Source organism: Eleginops maclovinus, chromosome 23, assembly GCF_036324505.1.
Source record: "Eleginops maclovinus isolate JMC-PN-2008 ecotype Puerto Natales chromosome 23, JC_Emac_rtc_rv5, whole genome shotgun sequence".
NCBI lineage: Eukaryota > Metazoa > Chordata > Actinopteri > Perciformes > Eleginopidae > Eleginops > Eleginops maclovinus.
In genome coordinates, this window is record NC_086371.1 from 7,365,808 (window position 1) to 7,384,642 (window position 18,835).

Below are 18,835 nucleotides of genomic sequence, written 5' to 3' on the forward strand. Positions count from 1 at the left end.
AAAACAGACTTGGCTCCCTGGAAGGTTTGAGGAGGAGAAAGTGAGGGATTGAGGAGAGAAGTGGGGTACAGGAGTCGATGGATTGTCAGGCATGAAGGGATTGGGAGGAGGAGAAGAGAGAAAATTAGCCTGTGTGACAGGTGAGGACAGGAGGAAGAGGGAGAAGAAAAATAAAATAACATGAAACATGGGTGATGATTGTAAGCTGGATGAGAAAACATGGTTGTAGACACTGTAGGAGCTTTAAGAGAGTAGAATATTTTGTTGATTGTTGAGCATGTTTTCTTCCTTACAGATCATAATGTTCTGGCTCTGATTTGATATGCATTATTTTCCTTCAGGGATGTTTTGTAATGCCTGCCGACTGGCATACGTCCTATGTCTGTGTATTTGTGTGTGTTGACAGGGTGGGTTATAAGTAGTAAAAGTACAATGGAGTCGTACACACACTACACTCCATCACTGACAAAAGTCAAGCCACAAAACAAATGCAATGCGCCCCATAATTACATTCATGTGTAAAATATAATAGAAAAAGGCAGGATATTCTTTCAGCAAAATCTTTCCGTTTTATGTTCATTGCATTTTGTTTTAAACAAAAGACTGCCTAGTTAAAAAGCATAGGAAGCGCAATAAGTAAGTAGAAAGAAAGACTTGTAAGGCAAAGGTCAAACGGAAACGCAGTGATTTTTTTTTTTTACAGAAGCTACAAAAAACTACAGTATTATTCTGCCAGAAATGACATGGAGGTGTCCCAGAAACTTTGAGTGCAATGCAATATATAGTCATGTGTCTGAGCGTTCATATCGACTTTCATAAGGTTGCACAATTTAAAGTCAGTTTAATTGTTGTAAATCATCTGTGTGTGTTTGACTTTGTGGGAGGTCGAATTGGCAGCTTATTCATTGCTGACCTTTATTATGGCTACCAGCGACATGGTTGGAACTGGCCAGTGTCACACTTACACACACACACGCACAGGCAGACAAATGTTGGTGTCTAGAGAGTCATACTTTTGGTGTTTGGGCCTCCAAGTGAATGTGTGCGTGTCAGATGTTAGACTAGTGATTTATGCTGTTTAAGTAATGTCTGATTGTTACAAATGAGCTCAAACTGTTATTATTGCTCTGGTGCAATCAGAGTCACACACTCCCACACAAATGGAATGACCCACAAACACTGTCTGTTTCTAACTGTCACACACACACAGTGAAGGAAACACTACAGATATTCACATCGGCCCATGCTCTATGGAAGGACACAAACAAACATCAGCCAGTCCTGTCGCTCTGTCCTTCACTCCTCATCCATCTCACCGTCACACAAAGACACTCAGGCAAAGGCCAGGCTCTTACATGTGTTGCAACCGTCTTACAACTGATTGAAGAGTCTGAATGTTGGAACTAATGGCTCCTTTTGTCCTTTGCAAATATGTCTCTTGGTGAAAAAGCATTTTAAAATCTAAAAAAAAACAGAAAAGTAAAGTACTTTCCTTGTATGCAGCTCTTCTAGGGGATAAATAAAGCAGTAAAGATAGCATCAATATGTTCTCTTAACTAAACTAGGCAGACTAAAAAGTTGGGTAGGACTTTCTAGCACAGTGCCAAACTGTTTTCATAGTTGTTTGAATGATAGAGATTACTTTCAGTTCATCGGTAAGAAAAATTACATTTGGAGTTTCCCCAAGGCACCATTATCGGGCCTCATCTGTTTAATATGTACTTGCACACCCTAGCTCTTATTATACAAAACGTGATTGTGAGGATGACACAGATTTATATATATATGATATGTGATTGATACTCCTTTTGGTTTATATTCTAAATCACTGAAGTCTTTTGGGCCAAAACACTTTTCTGATCTGCTGCTACGTTTTTAACCCTCTGGACCTCCCAGTTCGTCTGGTACAGGTCTGCTTACTGTCGCCACAGTAAGTTTAGTCACGACTAAAAATGCAGGAGCAGTATTTAGTTATTATGTAACACATTACTGGAACAAACTATGAGGACATGTGAGGTCTGCTCCAACTTTCTGTTCTTTATCAGCGCTTTATGTAAGCTTAATGCCTTTTGCCTTATGTTAAGACATTAAATAAAGACAGAACATGCTCAGACTTTACCTAATAACACAAACACAAATGGGAAAAGATTCTTACTAAACTGCACTGTCATGCAGTGAACAGTGTGACTGTAAAGGTTTGTCTGTTTGTAATTACGTTACTATGTTGTAATATGCTGAATATAAAGACCTAACCAACTCTGAAAGCTGGAAGCCTTTACATCATCCATATACCATTGTATGAGTCAACAGCAAAAATAACTAACATAAGCCACACAATGCAACATTTTAACATCACTAAATCATGTCCACATTGAGGCTGAAACATTAGAATAAACACTGCAAACAATAAAGCTCACCACCGGGAAGATTGGCAGCTTCTACCCAGTCTTGATTTGGCTGGAAGTCTCCAGGATTGCTTTAGTGTTCAAAAGTAGAGGGGGGTGCAGCTGCTCTTGCAACTGAAATGGAGCCAAAGTTTTTCCGAGTTTTAGATGGCAGTGGAAGATACAAGATTGAGCTTAGTTCGATAAATCGTTTCCAACACTTATATTCTTTCAGAGAATATCTCTAATAGATCAGCCCAATACCCTCTTTGCAGATCCAAGCAGTGGGGTTAATGGGAAATGTGATCTTTGTTTTAAGACAATTCCCCCTTAAAATCCCACAGATTTACCAACGAGGCCACCAATCATCTTGATTTTTCATGGCAATGGAGCTATCGCATCACATTGACAATTATATGTCCAACATATTGATTTATTGGGTACAAATTGCGCCTTTAACCTTTTAGAGTTAGAAATGATGCTGATTACTAAAGCATTATCTGCAGATGTGTGTTGCACTTTAGCCATCGCAACAACATCACTAAAATTGGAAGAACAAATAATCCCTTTTGGAGGAATGGTTTTCAATCCTTCAGCTCCAGAGAAGCCAAGGAGCGCTGAAGTGAGCCTCATGGTGAAACAACTATTTGCAATTTGTTTGTTTTGGTTGTTCCTTTAAATTCACACCCATTTGTTCAGTGTTTCAAGTGATTGCAACAAAGAGGAGAGTTTATTTTGGGAGCTCTTAAAAGCTATACATTCAGTAGTGGTAAAGTGGTAAGGATGGTTTGGAGGGAAACATATGACTGTAAATCAATTTAAAAGCCAACGTACTGCCACACAGAAAGACATAAGTAACCTGTGAAAACAACAAAAGGCAGAGCATCAAAACACTTTCATGGCTGAATGCAACTACCTCACCTTTATTGTCATTATCTTGAGGCGCTGACTGTAAATAACATGAAGTCATGTGATAAAGACATTGGACACAGATTTAGAAAAAGAAGATATAGTACAGAGATTTGGATTAACAGTGCATATGTTGTGTGATAGTAAGACAGACAGGCAGATGAAGATAGAGGAAATGAAAGACTCAGCAGAAGGAGAGAGAGAGAGGGAGAGAGTCAGCCACATGAATGGAGTGAGAGGAGATTTAACCAGGCCTCTTCTAAATACAGAGCACCACAAAGCCACTTTAAAACCTGTGGAGATTTATTTATACTTCACACACAAATACGAACAGACGCACACAGTTTGCAGTTTTATCGTTGTTTCTCTTCCTCTCTATCCCTCCCTCTTCTTATTATGTAACATTTGGGGCTCCACCTGTTGAACTTAAACATAACGTTTCGAACTTAAAAACAACTTTACCTCAATAAGTTCATGGAAAAAAGACTGTGTGATCTACAAATATTACAATTGGATTACAAGTGTCATCATTTATGTTGCATATGAAGAGCTGAATGAGTGCAGGCCCAAATAAATGCGTGAAACAAAACTCCTTTTTAGGATTTCAAATGTAAAGCCGAGTGGGAACGTGGGAGTGGTTATTTTTAGGTTGAGAAAGATAATTAAAGATCCTACAAATCCATGACAGTTTGTGTATGTTGTTCAAATCGAGTTACAAACATGAGGGTTTATCTTGTTTGGGTTAAGAATTCTTCTCACGACTGAAACGGTGTGCAGACGTCACTGTGTGTGTGCGTTTGTGTGAAAGAGAGACGTACTATTAGCTGTTGTGTTTGTGCTAGTGTGAACCAAACAACTGAAGCAGGAATTTTATATTCAAACAAAGAAATATGAAACCATAAAACAAATCCACAAAGCCTCCTCTGCTCTTTCTTCTTCTCTATTTCTTTTCTTTCTCTTTTCAGTTTTCCTGACGTGTTTTTTTTTTGTCCGGGCAACCCATTTATAAGCAGGGTAGAGTAAACGGACGGTTACGGATTACTTTATGAATGTGTGTGTGCTTTTATCTATTTGTTCAGCAGGAGCATCTGCTTTTGCACTTTAAGCTAACTGCATGTAAGCGTTTACCCATCATCAGAAGTCAAACAGCAGTGCCTCTTCCACGGTTGTCTGATATTCCTTTGCTGTATTTAAATAAATAACACAACTCCATAAGGTAAACACAGCTTGAAAACTCACACACTATTAACACTAGTGACAACAAATGTCCAGTTCGTAGAGGGAGAGATGAAAGGAGTGAAATGTACATTGAGACATAAGAGTAAAACAGAAAAGCACACTACACTAAGAGGCTAAGAAAAGGAATGTGTTTCTGCTCCCCATGCACATTCTGTTTTCTGTAAACTTTTCATCCTGTGCTTTGGTCACTTTTACAAGCGCAGCATCACGCTTGTGGTATAACCTCGTGGCCTTCTGTGTGTCTCAGCGTGCCTGTGATAGGTTTGTGCTTAAGTCCAAGACAATAGGCTCCAGTGGCCTACCCGCTAATTAGTAGCTTTGCTTTATAAGGCCACCAAGTCACCACAGCCTCTCCAGTATAAAACAAAGAAACTGGTACACATCCAGCTATCACAGTTATCTTACTCTATACAACTGCTGTTCTAGCTTGGCAAATTCTTTTGGAAATTATGCAGCTCCTTTAGTGAACTTTTGGACAGTATTTCCCATGAAATGAATGCCTTAAATCAAATCCATCAGGCACATTTTATGTAGCCGAATATCACAAATACATGTTTGTCTCAGGACGTTTTATAAATGACAGGAAATGACACCCTCTGTTGTTACACCATTGAGCACACAAGTAAAAACTCTAGAAACAACAACACACAAATTGGGGAAAACTTTAGAAGCAGCAGGAAGAGAAACCTTGTTCCAGGAAGGATAGATATGCACTAGCTCTCCTGTGCATGGATTACAAGTATAATACATTTACAACATACACAATCCTAATGACAACATTGTTAATGTGAATGTTTATATAAAAAAAGATGGATCCAGTAAGATGTCATAAATCTTCCAAGTGCCTCAAGAAAGTCTATAATTTCAGTCTATAATGTGAACATGAATAACGTAACGAGAAAACCTCCTAATTGAAACCTTCACTGTGATCGTTTTGAAATAAACAAATCTTTCCACTTGTTTTGATGTCATCTCCCTCAGGTTGAGTTTTTTGGAAGTGCTGTTTTTGTCTTCAGAGAGTTAATTGAGGTGGATAAATAAAAATAATAATCAAATAAAGAATGTGGCAGAAATAAAATGCCATCTGGGCGAGGGTTTTTGATTGCACAGCAGGTTTTATTTCAGACGCGGACGTACATTTTTTCAGTTTTTACCACAGCCACATACCAGATTGTCCATTATATTTTGGGATTAAATAGAAACCTTGTGTTGGCACTGAGCGAAATAAACACTAATTTACTACCCCATTAAGCGGTAGAAGCTGTAGCTTTGTTACTGTCTGAGAAGAATGGCTATACAGTGTGTGTATGCTTATGCATAATTATATAGGAAGTTGATGAGGCCTGAAATCTGAAAATAATACTGAGACACAAACATAAATACGTAAGTGATACAGCTCAAGAATGTTCTGTGTTTCTGGTATTCAGGATATTCTGGTTTCAGTGAAAAATGCATTTCAACAGGTAGTTGGCCGAAAAAACAAAAGGAGTCAGAATCAGCGTGAGAGAGAAAGAAAAACAAATTTCAAGTGCCAGCAGGAGATGATGATTATAGCAGAGGGGTGTTTGAAGTGTGGAAGACTTTGTCTCAGCCGCTGAACATCAACAAACAGCCGGCTGCAGTTACCAACACTGACAAAAGAGAAATAAACTGCGGAGGTAGAGATGCATACCGAGAGAGCCAGAAAGAGGAAAAATGATCACAACAGAAACAAAGACAGGGAGGGAAGAGAGAGACGGGATGAAAGAGGAAGGCTCCTGCGAGAAATCAGACGGTGACAAAGAGACGGACTGTGTTATTCTGCAGTTCACTGGGAGAAATCCGGTTATGACGGAAATCTGAATCCACATCAACACCCATTGAAGTCTATTGGTTACACAGTGACAAGATAATTATGAATTGATACTGAACTGGTTTTTCCAGAGCACAAGTTTGTCACAAATATTCAGAAAACTCCGTATTTAGACTCATTGAGGGTTTGTCTGACCTTCAGCACAATTATTTTTGATTCTGAGGATGCAGTGTTGTGTATGATGATCTTCTTTTTTATCTCTGTTGTCATAGAAACATTCCCTTACTGCAGTATGTGTCATACATATGCAAACAAGCAACAAGGTGAATGGAAAGCTGCTTAAACCTCTGCATGTCCAACAAACTAGCTTTGAACAGTAGAGAAATATCTGAGGAAATCTGGTTTCTATAACCCCCTTCCTCCTTTAGTAAAATCAGATTTTTGTTTATATGAAGTTAAAAGATATCAGATGACTTTGTGCTTCAGAAAACCTTGAATAACCCGGTATTTATTACATGTAAATGCACTAATGCAGGAGATAGAGTCACGGCAAAAAGACAATAGTCCTGGGGAAAAAGGAACAAGGGAAAAGCAACCGGCTGACAGACAGAGAACACAGAGAAAAAGAGTGTTTAATAACATAGACAAGAACACATGTGAGATGGAGAATGTCTGGGAGGCTGTAGCGGGGCAAAGAGGAAATGACAAAGCAAGCTCCTGAAACACAGACACAGACGGAGAGAGGGAGATCAAGAACCAATGGGAGGGAGAGCAAATAAATGCCGACACCAGTTAGTATCAGCGATAGACCAAGCTAAATAAACGGCTGCAGGCGTCAAGTGGTGCTGAGCGCTACTGGAGTCCGCACCACCCACTGCCTGGTGGCTACTTTCAAGTGGTCACTTCAGAGATGATGTCACTGGACGCTCCTTGGCGGCATATCCTCTAGACTGCTGCAACTGCTTTAGCTCCTCCAGTGCGAAGACTGGATTAAGGTGCTGATTCACACCAGATTCTCCCAACCAAAAAGATCTAGTAGCACTACAGTGTGTGTAGCATTTTACCATCAGTAAGTCATTAGTGCGATAAATTTGGGCCATTAATTTACCGTACACACATGTCACATCACAGAGCGAGGCTGGCAGTTTCCTCCTTTATTTTGTAATTTTATTGATTTTCCATTTTCTCTTTTTTGATTTACATGACCCGAGATAATATGTTTTTTCACGTAAAGTCCCCTCTTTTTTTCTCGAAAACCGAGGTTAACATCAAACAACCGTACGCAGTTATGATAGTTCTGTGATAGTCTAGAGGGAAATTAAATGAATCAAACCTACTACCGCAACTGCTGGTGATCAAACTGTCTGTCATGTCACCGTTTTATGACACTGTTTGGGAGGAAAAGACAATTTTCTGGGAAAAGCAAGAGAAAAAAAGTGTCTCTCTTTGTAGGCAGACACAGCGTCTGTTCTTTACAAGGTGTTGGACACACTGCTGAGGAACTGTTGGCTGACAAGAGCATGAACACGTGTAGACACACACGCACACACACATACACATGCACTTAAACACATTTATGCCACCTCACTGACCAGGTGCTCACTGATCCTGCCATCGTGCATGTGTCTCTGTGTGTGTATGTGTGTGTATGTGTGTGTGTTTCTTACACCACAATGTGTTATGCCAGCCACAGATCAAACATGTGTGTCACTTTGTCTCGTAGATTGCAAACGCATTAATAGCCAATTAAATCACTTCCCATAATCAGGTTGCCTCCAAAAAGTGCTCTAATGGCAAACCCATCAAATAATGCTGTCAATAAAAATGTGTTTAAAGAATAAAACACAAGTTGGAACTCTCTTGTGTTTAACTTTAAGACATCTGGCTACTTGTGCACTTAAGATAAACTGACGATAAGGTTTGTTCCATTAGGTTCGATGTTACTCATAGTTAGGTGTTTTATTTTTAATCTTCGACTCTTATTCTTGCCCTTTCTCCGGCATATTTGGCATTTCTTCCATATTTGCTGTGAGTGAATCAAGGCTGAGTCACACAGACATGTGGCTTTTATTAAAGCGTCTTTGTAGAGTTATTAAGATGAGCGAATGCACACATGCGGGCACAAATACAGAAAACAAAGACAGGAGAACATATGGACGTTCATCCTCAGGAATCTGCGGCGCATCTGGTCATTTCTTTTCATTAAAGGTGTCCTGGCATTGTTGGAGGGGATAAACTTTATGTGTGTGTTATGTCTTTTGTGAGGAGTCATTTTCTCCCCATGAGTAAACAACACAACATTAGAGTAAACACATGTAATTGTGCAGAAAGCTCACTGTCAACAGCTTAATGGCAGAACCCTAAACCTCTTCAGATTCATCTCCCTGTCTACAAGGAAACTAAGGGAAAACCTGAATGAAAAACTAACATTAAGCTGATGCTCTTATCTGGAGTAATAAGGGATGCAAGACACTTTTAGGATATTGGTGAACTAAATGGTAACATAAGCTAAGTGTTAGTTTAAGGATCCAGGCGTCATGCTTTATACATTTCTGTTTCTTAGTCTGTTGAGGGTTCTGATGATCAGTTCAAGGGGAGTTGAGCTTTCTTTGGACTCGCTGCTACAGTTTGAAGGCCAGTCATATTTGATGGAAATGGTCAAAACAGTTATACATAAAGAGGGAGATGGTTAAGTTGTTTTGTCAGACTAACACTAATCAGCCACTAGAAAACCCCCAGGGTTGATGCTCACTTGTAGAGAACACTTTCTTAATTAATGTGAACATGTTTTGTGACCAGCAAGGAAACCCATACACAGTTGTATAATTCGAGGAAGTCCAAGTAAAACCACCAGCAAAGCTTGTGTATTTCCAAATCAGTTTGATGCATTGTCTTATTTGACGTTATATTTTTTCCTAATTTTAGTCTCTGTGTTTGTCTATCTGCTGATATGTTCAAAAGCTCTGGAGTGGTTACTAAATGTTCCATGCTTTTTCTCGATCAAGAATGAACTGTGAAACAACTCAGACTTGTTGTCAGCTTCATATCAGTGCTTCACCAACATTGCCCTCACTTTGATCAGACACTCAAATTCTGAAAGCCCGCATCAGAGCACTCCATTGTCATTGTTATTTGAAAGATGAACAACGAGGGCAGAAAATCCAGAGGCGTCACTGACGTCACAACCTTTCACAGACAAAGGATTGTGGGAGGCATAGAGGCGGGAAAAATCTAACATTGTTGGCTTTAAGAAACCACCAAAGATGCCAGATATTTGTGTGTATGCATTTGTGTGCATATTCTTTTTGCGGCTTTGTGTGTGCGCTTGCTTTTGCTCGTATTTTACCATTTTATGTGTGTGTGAGGGTGATGACATGCAATAGATTGCCATCATAGCTGCACTCTGAGGCTGATCTGATTTGAATTAGCACTGTCTCGTTAACACACTCACAGTTACACACTCCTTCCTGGAAATCTGAGGGCCTACCACACACAGATATGGATTATATTTTTGATGACGGGAATAAGGCTTTGAACACACACAGACACACACTTTGGGGCCTTCATGCCCACTCTCTTTGGAAACCTTGCCAAGTGTAAAGTAGCAGACATGATGTGTGTGTTGTCTGTGTTTGAGCAATATGTTTTGTGTGCCCGAGTCCCACTCTCATCATCTAAAACATATCAGTGTGTATAATTACAGGCCTCGGGTTGGCCAAAGACATCTTCTGGAGTCAATTGGAGTGTCTAAGTATCCCATTTAGAAAACGCAACAGCATGTTTCAGCAGAGCAGTCATCATCGTCGTCATCGTCTGTGATTTTCTTCATCATTAAGATTTGTTTCTCTATAAAACTTTTATCTTCTCTTAAGATAAACACTCCTCTGTCTTTTTATATTTTGGTTGGTAGTCTTTCAAGCTTACCCTTAATCCACTGCTTTACTCTCTTATTTCCTTTAGTTTTACTACCTTAAAGTGACAAGTTGTTATCAAGTAAACGTTTTTCCTTTGAAATGTCACTAATTAAATTCAAATTGGGACTATGTGCGTCACAGTGCGTCACTTTTTAGATTTTAGCTAGTAATACGTCTTAGAATAACATCATTTGATTTGAAATTCTCCTTTTGTCTTCGGTTTTGCATCTGATGATAATTTAGGGTGTTTGCAAGCATGCCATTTCCTGTTTTGTCTTCATAAACCTGAGGTTCTAAGCAGAAAAAATACACAGAAAGGCAAACTGTAATTTAATTTGTGCCTGATTAAACTGTCTGCAACCTCTTCCTATTTTCCTTTCCATCTGAAGGCTGAGTGGCAGTTTGCCTGCGCATGCTGAAACACTTCAACTCACAGGAGGACACTTGCGTGCTTGTGTGTGGAAGGAAGACAAAATGACTGAAAGATAAATGGCAGAATGTAAAGATGGAAGACAGAAATGAAAGTGAGAGACAGCGAGAGCGAGTCAACAGTCAACACCAACGTTAATCACATCCTTCTTCTTCTTCTTCTTCTTTCTTTTTCTTTTTCTTCTTCTTTTTCCTCTGCTCTGATTTTTGTCTCCACAAACATTTGTTGCCAGGGGCTGACATCCAGGAGAGGTGCAGGTCACCTCGTACGCTGTGTTTGTCATGACATTTCAGAGGATGTAGATCATGTCTCACTCTCACAAAAAACATGTGGTTTGCAATATATTACCTTAAAACAGACATCACTTGTCATGTGCTGTTTGTCCTGCAGAAGAGTTGTTACTTCGCTAAGACGTTTCAAGACATGATAATTATTACATGTACGTACTTTTTACCTCTTCAGTCTTTAAAAACAACAGGATAATGGTGACATCTCTGGAAACTCTTACTTTGTTTAAATCACCCCTTCCACAATCCAGATACAGTCTCCCAGTTGCCTCCTGTGGGATATTGGGGATAATTGTAGCTTCCAATCCATTGTCTGTCTTTCCAGATCTTTATGAGTGCTTGTCTTGTGCATATTCTACTCCCTGTTTCCCAAATTGGTTGTGGAGGTTAAATAAAAACAGGCACATGTGTGTGTCAGATACTATAATACTGCAACCTTAATGAACTACAATGTGTCTCTCAATGCTAAGTACCCTTAACCTGTACCAAGAGTCTATTTGTGAGGGTTTTTTATTTCACCAATGAAAGCACATACTTTTCATAATTCTCTAAAGAGTGGGTTGTGGATAAAATACATTTCCACTCATTACAATGACCAGCTATTTTATCCAGAGAGAAAATGCAAAGTTTAAAAGAAGTCACTATCCCTTTAAATCCGAAAATACTGAAAAAAAAACAACACAAAAAACAAGTTCTCCTACTCTGACATTTCTCTTTGTTAGGATTTTATTTATGACCATAAGTGCCCTTCTACAAAAGTGGTCTATTAATAGGTCACTTTGAAGGTTTAAGATTCTTAATGGTCAGTAAAACATGACCCTCTTTCCCTCTGATAGTCTGAACTGTTTCCTCCAGTTTGTATTACTCTAGGTTACTTCCTCCAAACTCACACACACACACCCACTCTGTAGACACATTTCCACACATGCATACAGACCCTCTATTAATCACCGGTCTAATTCTGGAGGTAGTTGTAGTAATAATAGCAGTTTCAGCTTTTTGGCAGCCCTCCACCGGTAAATAGACCATTCTACCTTTCCGGAAAAGCCAGTGAGATGAAAGACTCCACGAGGAGCCACACTAATGAAATCTGCTGAGTGAAAACTGAACTGGGAACAAGGGCCCTAAAACCTGGAAACACACACACACACACACACACACACACACACACACACACACACACACACACACACACACACACACACGGAAGCAAGGGGCTTGCAGTTAGGAAGGCATGCAGGTTTTCGTTGGAATATATATGCTGACACACACACACACACACACACACACACACACACACACACACACACACACACACACACACACACACACACACACACACACACACATGAATGCAGTGCTGAGGGAGTTCCCTCCTCCCGTCAATGGGTCAGTGAACAGCAGCCATGCAGAGAGGAGTACAAGCTTCCTGTTCATTCTGCTTTCTCTCATACTCAAATACAGAGTTGCTTTACGGAATAATTGTTTAACGAAACAACGTGGTCAAAGCATCAGTACAGCAAAGTACACTATTATAAATATGAATGTTAAGATATTACTTTATAGATATATACACACTATATAGACAAAAGTATTGGGACACCTACACATTACACCCAAATGCCAAATTCTTAGACATTAATAAGAAGTTGGTCCCCCCTTTGCAGCTGTAACAGCTTCCACTGTTCTTGGAAGGCTTTCTACAAGATCTTGGAGTGTGTCTGTGGGAATTCTTGCCCATTCAACCAGAAGAGCATTTGTGAGGTCCGACACTGATGTTGGACGAGAGGGCCCGGCTCGCAATCTCTGTTCTAGTCCATCCCAAAGGGGTTCAATGGGATTGAGGTCAGGGCTCTGTGCGGGCCGGTCAAGTTCTTCCACACCAAACTCATCCAGCCAGACCTTTATGGACCTTGCTAGAACAGAAAAGGGCCATCCCCAAACTGTTTCCACAAAGTAGGTAGCATAGAATTGTCCAACATGACTCGATAAGATGAAGCATTAAGAATCCCCTTCAGCCCGCGTCCCCTAGGTTATGGCATGTGGATATACGTATATTTGGCATATTTTTATTTTGGCAGGTCATTTCCTTCTTTGAAATCTAGAATAACAAAGGTCAATTGCTCGATACGTGTTGTTATTGAATGATTGAACATTTTAGGTGGAAGTGCATTTCTTACTCGGCCTCCCCAACACCGAGCAGTGATCACATTTTCTTTTGGTTTCCACAGTTTTTTGTGTCTTCTTATTTCGACTGTGGTCACGAGTGTGTGTGTGTGTGTGTGTGTGTGTGTGTGTGTGTGTGTGTGGCACTTCTAATTCAGTTGGTTAGTTAGCAGCCACTCATTAACACAGCTTTAAATACATCCCATAATTAGTCCTAAGCCTTATTGGTCTAATCACAACTTTGCCAATCTGTGCTGTGGAAACAGTTGCTATGACAACACAGTAAACTTTTGGTTAAGTAGCTGCTTTTTTATGTGTTTACCTTCCTGAGGAAACGCGAGATATAAATGGTGCTGCCTTATTTTGGGATGCGGAAGAAATGTCCTTACAAGTAGCCCCTGTTAACAACACCTGTTTTATGTTCCTTCTTTAATTTGTAATTGCATATTATTAAAAAAAATCAGATTGCACCACTAATTGTATATTATGTAAGAGCAATTTTACAATTAATCATCCTGTTTTTCTTACTCAAACTATATTTACCTAAACTACTTTAAACACGTACAGTGATATTTGAGTTTTGGGTCATGTTTTATAAGCTGCAGAGTGGGTTAGGTCAACCATAAATGGGTCGGTGAAAGTGTACTGTCATTTTTCTCTCAGTTTAAATGTCTCCCTAGACTTCAGTGATTTCCCAGCGCTTGGTTTTGACCTTTTCAGAAAGTTGGCTGGGATTTGTTCTGTCTTCATGGATTTCTGTACGAGATGATTCTGTCATGTTTAATTCTTTCTTAGTTCACGGAGGTAAAGGTCAGAACAATAACCTTCCCACTGATTTTCAGACTTTCCACTGTCGTCCTCTGTGAGATAACTTAGCAAAGTTCCCCTCGCTCTTCCTGCTCTGCGTCAAATAGAGATGTGTTTGCCTGCGGTGTTGTTGGGAGTCGGTCATGGTCTGTGGGGTTAAATGTCAAGAGCAGGCAGCGATTCAGACGCCAGGAAGGTAACATATGACTCCCATGATGCCTTGCTTTCACTGCTGACCCAAAAAGCCATTAAGCGATGTGTACCTGACTGGGTGAGAAACACAGACATGTGTGTGTGTGTGTACGTGTTGGGTCAAGGCTGCGGTAAGCTGTTGCTGTTCAAGCATTTTGTCTAAGTGCTCTTCCAGACCTATCAGGGTGTTTACCTTTAACATGTGCACATATGAGTCCCTAATAGACTTAAGGGCCAGTCAGCTCTGTGTGTTGAGGCAGGGGTCGTTGCAGAACTTCTGAACCCTAAAAATAAAGGAGTTCTCCTACATTCAGAACTTTTTTCCATCCTCTGTTCTCTTCCTTTACTTGTGCCCTTCTTCACATTCCTTCAAATAGCACAAATCAATATTGCTGTTTAAGCCATCTTCAAAACTATATAAAGTTTACATTTGACTGCTCGTTGGCAGCAGTAACAATTGCAATCTTCAAAGAAACATACATGGGACCACATATTCTTATTAGGAAGTGTACCCTGTTAAGCGTAGTTATCAAACCCAACAAGAACAAACCGTATCTCATAACTCAGATATACAGAGAGCTGCTTCTCTCTCCATCCTCTACCTCTGACTCTCATCCACAGCCAGAAACTCATTCCAGTTGACATTTGTTTTCAATCTTAAGCATCATTCTTAGTTTTTCCACTCTGCAGAGTTGCAATAACAGAATTAACCTATGTGCCGGTGTAGTCCACAAGAGAATATGCCTCCGTCTGTTTTCTGTCCTCTCTCTGACTCCCTTCCCCTCTCTTCTCTCACTCACACTTCCCTGTCTTTCTGCCTTGCAGCATTTATCTGTCTGACTGCCTACCTGTTTGTATCTCACAGCCTCCCAGTAAAGCAGATTTGGCACAAAGTTTGCCACAAAAACAGTCAGAATGCAGACTTATATTTATTTTAGGTTTAATTGACAGATGTTGTGTCAATCCAAAACCAGTGTTAGCTCTTGTTCTGTAAGCCTAAAAAATTGTGTATACTGAAAGTACATTTACAATTTAAACAACATCAAAAAGTTAGGTTTTCTTTTGCCGATATACTTCTAGTTTATAGAAGGTGAACCTCCACTATGTTATAATGTCTCTTTCTCTTTGTTTTTCTTCCCCAATGTCTCCCCGTACCTCTCTCTGAGCCCTCAGTATTAACTGCAAAGGGCGAGGCTTTGCCGTCTTCCTTTACTTTTATCTTTTTATTTCCTCTTTTATTTTTGTCTGTCTCCTTTTTCTCTCTGTTCTTTCTCTGGTGATGGATTAAGGGACATGTGCAGGAGTTGCTGTCCTTGCAGAAAAAGCAGCCAGGCAGTTAATATATAAAGAAATAAAGTTTATGTCTTAGTATCAACAAGATATTAAAGCAAGAAAACGTGAGATTTCTGATGCTTTCATGGACCTAAACCTCATTTTCACAAAAGAAGTGAAGCAGAATAGGGCTTTAAACTTGGGTATTGTAAACACTTTTAACACCCTAATATCGCGGTGACATTATCAGGTCATTTGTGGCTTATCTTGCCTCCATCTACATAAGGGACACGTTTGTGTTCCCATATCTAACTTCAACTTGTCCATCGACATAATAGATGTGAAATCATGTTGGAAGAAGCTCCAGCACAGAAATATCATTAATAATCCTCCAGTGTTTCATCAGATGGCCTCTCTTTTTTCTTCGGTGCGTATCTCTGTGTATGTTTTCAAATCTCTGTGTGTTCCTACAAATGCTTTTTTATCGGTACGTGTGCTATCTACATGTATTTAATGCGAATCAATCTATTCTATTACTTGCTCTCTGGTTTGATCCTGTCATCTGAGATTCATTTGTCATTTCTTCAAGTAATTTAAAATTGTTAGAGAGAAATAAGCACTTTTCCCTGTGGCTGACCAGTACATTAACAGCACAGCAGGAAACCCTTAGCCCCTGCTAACAGAACATGTCTGGTAAGCTCATTAACCGGGAGCAGTATTAGCATATGCATACAGTTGATTGAGTAATAAACCAGGCATGGGGACTTATGTCAAAACCCTGGTCTAGGTAGGATTTTACAAGTGTTTAAATATATTAAAAGGTAATTGAAATAGTTCCCTGGGTTCTTTTTTTCTTGGAGGGCAGTGCAGTTCACTCATCTTTATTTATGAAAGGTGGAAAAGTCAAACTAATGGAGCAGAAAAGATTTAGGATAGTGATTTTGTCTGGCAGTTGATCCTCAATCCGCAGGATCATTCAGTAAAATGTTACGTTTCAGATGCAGGGGGCCTTACTTCACACAGAAATGACTATTATTATTTGTAAAAGAAACATGGCCACAGTTAACAAGCCATTCAGCAGCCAGACCTCCTCTGTGATTTTAAAGGTTGAAACCTTGAAACCATTTTAAAGTCGTTTGGTTTTTCAACTGTAACTCTACTGCCTCTGCAGTGTAATTATTGAGCTTTACAGAATGCGGGATAAAAAATGGTTTAATCATTTTGATCCATATTTTCCAAAGCCTCTTTAAAATCCTGTCATATAGATATGGCATGTGACATCATGTGGAAAAATAAACAACTACTTTGGCCAGTCATTCTAAGGGAGAAATTGATTTTGACTTGACTTCACTAAGGTAGATGTTTTGTTTAATCAATGAAGGATGCTTACTGATGAATTGACCCTTAGCAACACCGGTATCTCTTTGACTGGAGCAGAAGAGAGGTCGTCTTTATTGGAGCAGAGGAAAAGACAGTTTGTGGCCAGGGAACGGGGTTTAGAAACTCCTGCTGTGATTAAGTCAGTATTAAGTTGGAAATAGGACTGTGTGTGTGTGTGTGTGTGTGTGTGTGTGTGTGTGTGTGTGTGTGTGTGTGTGTGTGTGTGTGTGTGTGTGTGTGTGTGTGTGTGTGTGTGTGTGTGTGTGTGTGTGTGTGTGTGTGTGTGTGTGTGTGTGTGTGTGTGTGTGTGTGTGTGTGTGTGTGTGTGTTATCCAATCCCTAAACCCAACAACATTGTGGTAGTTCTGGGGGAAAATCTCTTAGTCAGAGGCCTTAAATTCAAAAGCCACTGTGGTTGTTTTTGGGGGAGACACTTTCTGTCTGTCTGTCTGCTTGTTTTTCTATTTGTCCATCTTGCTGTCTGATAGTCAGTATATCTCACACGCACTTTCACATGCGTTTGTGTGTGTGTTTGTGCATATCAGTGTTTGGGTGTATATGTGTGTGTGCAGATGTTGTCAGGATGTTGGTTCGTGAGGTATTGTGTATGACCATAAAATGAGAATAGAACAAAACAAGAAACCAACTCTGTATCAGTGTGTTTGTGTCTCTCCTTGTGTGTCTGAGTGTGTGTGTTTTCTGTGTGTGTGTGTGTCCTGGCACGCTCACCACCAGGCCAGATGGAGAGAGTTTTCTGTCTGCTCCCTCTCTTCCTCTGTCTCTTTCTTTCTCGCTCTCTCCTTTCTCTCTAATCACAGTTTTCCTTTAGCTGTAAATAGGCGGGTTGGGAAATCTATATTCACACACACACACACACACACACACACACACACACACACATATATTTTGGCCCGCGCTTCTGGCTTGATGTAGCATTTTTAAACCTCCCACGCTCATATGATCTGAAGGCAAAGGAAATGTTCATGCACACACTTGGTGCAACACACACACACACACACACACACACACACACACACACACACACACACACACACACACACACACACACACACACACACACACACACACACACACACAGTTGGGCTCATCACACGCTTGCCCTTGTACTCACCCATGATCAGAGCAAGACACAAACTCACAAAGACCCAAACCACATAGCGAGTACAGAGAGGAGCCGATCGCCCACAGCTTCCTCTTTTTACTGTCCGCTAAACTGAAATTACACACACACACACACACACACACACACACACACACACACACACACACACACACACACACACACACACACACACACACACACACACACACACACACACACACACACACACACACACACACAGCACCAGAAACTGGGACTTTGTTTGTGAAAAATCATAATTATGCATCTGAGTTTCATAGTCTGTAGATGAAATGCTACGTTTCCATGCATCAGATGCACTTTTTAACTTTTTTATAGAAAACATTTTGAGGTTTCCCAGCAGGGTTTTTTCTTTTGGTGGACATTAATGATGCAAAAATATTCCCACCATGCTGCATCCAAAGCCCTATGCTTAAAATAAAAACATGTTAATACTGCTGAACTATTCAGTGGTAGGAAGTGAACAAAGGAAGAAATGGAGGCAACTGGTAGCAGTTATTCAGAGATCTGATGAGTTTAAACTCAAAGAAAGAGAGAGGTGATGAAATATTTGAAAAGTAAAGTGCTTAGATGTCTATAAGGAGCCCTATTATGCTTTTTGGGGGTTTTCCCTTTCCTGTAGTGTGTTAAAGGTTTGTGTGCATGTAAACGGTCTGTACAGGCCAAAATCCCATATTGAGTTTCTCTCCCACTCCCTCCCCCCTTGCCTGAAATGCCTCCATTGGACTCCTATGTTTGCTGCTGTTACAGTGACATCCTGTTCCATAGTGACATCATGTCACTCACTTCTATTGGCTTGCACTTCAACACATTGTACGTGATAGGCTAAGGGGCAGGACATCTCTAAGTGGTTGACTAATCACTACAGAGCCGGCCAGCTGGTTTCTGGTTTCAGACAGAG

General features: G+C 40.1%; 1 protein-coding gene across 1 annotated transcript in view; it reads left to right on the forward strand.

The window, feature by feature from the left end:
* The window catches only part of slit3 (slit homolog 3 (Drosophila)), a 224,590-nt gene that overhangs the window by 33,781 nt on the left and 171,974 nt on the right, over positions 1–18,835 (forward strand). The gene's annotated exons all lie outside the window — the stretch shown is intronic.